Consider the following 4341-nt stretch of genomic DNA (forward strand, 5'->3'; position numbering starts at 1 on the left):
GTTTCTAGAAATCTGTCTATTTCTTCCAGATTTTCAAATTTATTGGAGTACAGTTCTTCATAGTATCCTGATATTATCCTTTTTATTTCAGTTGGTTCTGTTGTGATGTCATCCATTTCATTTTTTATTCATGTTATTTGTATTCTCTCTCTCTCTCTCTGTTTTCCTTTGTTAAATTTGCCAGTGGTTTGTCAATTTTATTGATCTTTTCAAAAAACCATCTTCTGGTCCTGTTGATTTTTCTATTGCCCTTCTTTATTCTGTTTCATTGATTTCTGCTTGAATCTTTATTATTTCCTTTCTTCTGGTGGCTGTAGGCTTTTCTTGAATTTTTTTTTCTTATATATTCCATTGCTTTCTTTCTTTTTGCAACTGTTCCTCTTTGTTTTTTACAGATTGAGTTTTTTGTTCTCTTGTTTTTGTTTTTTGTTTTGTTTTGATTTTGGTGGTTTTTTGATTGTTCTTTTCTGAGTGAGAGACAGCAATGTTTACAACCAATGGTGCACCTCCTACAGTCCCACCCACTGAGTGAAGGCCACCACTTGCTTTTGCACCAACTGACCAATGATACACAGCAGCCAATACCAGGTTAACTCATGCTTAACTGCTTTTTGTGAATAGCTAAAAGAGATGTGTGCACACACTCTCATTTTCTATTACATCTACCAGGAAACAGGTGGTGAGTGCCTACATGCTAACAACTAGTGATCAGAGGAGCACAGTACCCTGCTCACACATATGTATCAAAACAAAATAAAGGGGAAAAAAAATCTTGCATGAATCACACCAGCATATAACCATAAATTAAACATAAATACAACAACATGACATGTCTCACAGACAACAGATTATCACAGTCCACATAAAGAAGCAAGATAAAGTAGTAGAAACAAGGGACCAGGATACAAACCCAGAAAACATCCCTGAGGAAGAAGCAGCATTGAAAATCCCTGATAAAGAATTATATTTCAGTAATGTCAATGGATTGAGAGACAGATCAAAGAAAACACTGACAAGATTAAGGAAAACATTGAAAAAATTAAGGAAAACACAGACAAAATTCTAGAACAATTTAGGAAAACAGTACAAGAACAAACTGACAAAATAAACAAAAAATTAGAAAAAGTACAAAAACAACAAACAGAAATCCAGAAGATTAATACTCAGATTTTAGAGACAGATAGCTCATTGAATGGGCAAAGTAGCAGAATCAAATCAATAGAAGATAGAATTAATGAGAGTGAAGAAAAATACCTCAATACTACTTTGGTAAGGGATCAATCACACAAAAGATCAAAACATAAAGAAAAACCCTAAGATTCATGTGGGATACCATCAAGAGGAATAAACTATGTGTAATCAGAATTCCAGAACAGGAAGAGACAGATAAAACTATAGAGAATATTGTCAAAGAATTGTGGTAAGATTATTACCTTAATATGATCAAACACAAAAATATAACCATTGAGGGAGTTTACCGAACTCCAAACAGAATAGACCCCAAAAGAAAATTACTGAGATATATCATCATCGAACTCACCAGAACCAAAAACAAAGAAAGAATCCTAAAAGCAGCATGAGAGAAATGAAGGTTACCTACAAAGGCAATCAATAAGACTAAGCTTTGATTTGTTGGCAGAAACTATGCAGGTGAGAAGACAATGGGATGATATATATAAGACCCTGAAAGAAAAAAGATGTCCAACCAAGAATTATATACCCAGCAAAACTGTCTATCAAATATGAGAGTGAAATTAAGTGATTTCCAGATAGCAGAATTTAAGGAAATTTCTTAAAACCTGAACAACATTACAAAAGATGCTAAAGGGGGTCCTGTATACAGAGAATCAACAACAGAAAACAATAACTGATGATTAACACATATGACTACATAACCCAGAAATCAACCCAGTTATAGAAGTATCCAAAATAAAATCAGCTTACATGACTGTAAACAAGGAACCAGAGACATCAATTGGTAAATGAGGACAACTACAAACCAATAAGAGGGAGTAAACAGTGTAGTTACAGAACTTCTAAATGATGAGGAAGTCAAGATAATTGCATGATAGAACAGACTGTTTTAAATGTGGGAAGAAAATTATACAATACAGAATTACCTCAAAGAAAGTAATAAACCTTTGTATCAAAATAAAAAAGGGGACAAGCACAAACACTTAGTGAATACTAAAACAATAGCAATGAAGGAGATGATAACATGACTCACAAACAAAATGACCTTGGCACAGAAAATTATATGGACCAGAGAAACCAGCAACACCATAAAAAAACACATAACAAAATGACATCAATAAATTCATACTTGTCTATAATTACACTGAATGTAACTGAATTAAATGCACCACTCAAAAGATGGAGAGTTGCAGACTGGATAAGAAAACATGACCCATCAATATCCTGTCAACAATACCTTAGACACAAAGACAAAAATAGACTAAAGTTTAATGGTTAGAAAAAGATACACCAAGCAAATGGCAACCAAACGAGAGCAGGGGTGGCAATATTAATTTCTGATAAAATGGACTTTAAGACAAAAATGACCATAAGAGACAAGGAAGGACATGATATAACGATTAAAGAATCAACTGAACAAGAGGATATAACCATAATAAATATTTATGCACCCAATGAAAGAGCCCCAAAATACATAAAGCAGACTTGCAGACTTTAACAGAATTGAAAAGAAAAATAGATGACTCCACATTACTGTAGGAAACTTTAATACACCACTTTCAATAAAATATAGAACAATTGGGAAGAAACACAACAAAGATGCTGAAGAACTAAACAATACAATCCACCAACTTGACCTTATAGACATCTACAGAGCACTCCACCCAGCAACAGCAAAATATACATTCTTTTCCAGCACACATGGAACATTCTCCAGGATTGACCATATAGGCCACAAAGCAAGCATCAATAAATTTAAAAACATTGAGATACTGCAAAGCATTGCTGCATCCGGCAGACTACACAGATCACAAAATGAAGTGACACAAAAGGATTATTAGTTTTCTTTTTTATTATTTAAGGAACGGGGGCCAGGTGGACACCCTGCATATTCTGCAAGAACAACCCCTGATGTGTCTGCTCTATTTCACTTATACATAAGTATACGATTACATCATTACTCTTTGATATTTCTTTAAAACAATCAAGTATTCAATCAAGTATACAATCAAATATTCTTTTACAATACAATCACATATTTCCTTATAACAATCAAGTATTAATTAAAAGTTAAAGTTTTACTCTTTCCCCTACCCAAAGGCATTTTCCCATGTCCAAATATATTGGTTAATTAATTAGGTTAACATCTCTTGCAGGATTAGTAAGTAATCACTAAGATATGTCATTCTAAAACATAATATGATTGTTAAGGTACATGATTCTAAAGAATGGTTTCTAAGGTATACTATTCCTTGGGCAAAATGTTCTTCCAGGGAAACAGGTTAGCAATCATTCCGTTGGGGCAACATTCTGCCCCAGGCACACAAAGCTCTGAAGTCAAGCATTCATTCATTCAACCACAGGAGAGGCCTTGCCATCTCTTAAAGCAATCATTCAACCATGCATCTTTTAACTGTAATTAGAACATGTGCCTTGCAATCATGTTCTTTTGGGGGTCTTTTTCTTGGTCTCCAACAAAGCATCTTCTCAGATCACAATGCTATAAAACTAGAAATCAACACTAGGAAGACCAAAGGAAAAAGAGCAAATGCATGGAAACTGAATAACACCCTCCCCAAAAAACAATAATAGAAGAAATAAGAAATGAAATTTAAAAATTCCTGGAATCGAATGAGAACATACCAAAATCTTAGAGACACAGCAAAAGCAGTGATTAGAGGGCAGTTTATAGCAAGAGATGCAACATCAAAAAAGAAGAAAGGGCCCAAATCAACACCTTAGCCCAATGTCTCCAACAATTAGAAAAAGAGCTGCAAAAAAACACCTACACTCACCAGAAAGGGAAAAAATAGAAATGATGAAGATTTGAGTAGAAATAAATGAAACAGAAAACAGAAAGACAATAGAAAAAATCAACAAGACTAGAAGTTGGTTCTTTGAAAATATTAATAAAATTGAGAAACCACTGGCAAACTTTATAAAGGAAAAGATGGAGATGATGTAAATAACATGAATAAAAAATGAAAAGGATAACGTCACAACAGAAATAAAAAGAGTGATATTAGGATACTATGAAGAATGATACTCCAGCAAATTTGAAAACCTAGAAGAAATTGACAGATTTCTAGAAACATGCTACTTACCTAAACTATCACAAACCGAAGTAGAAAATTTGAACAGACCCAT

The sequence above is a fragment of the Orycteropus afer genome, unplaced genomic scaffold (genome assembly GCF_000298275.1).
Source record: "Orycteropus afer afer isolate SDZICR_OR568_19922 unplaced genomic scaffold, OryAfe1.0 scaffold00066, whole genome shotgun sequence".
Classification (NCBI taxonomy): domain Eukaryota; kingdom Metazoa; phylum Chordata; class Mammalia; order Tubulidentata; family Orycteropodidae; genus Orycteropus; species Orycteropus afer.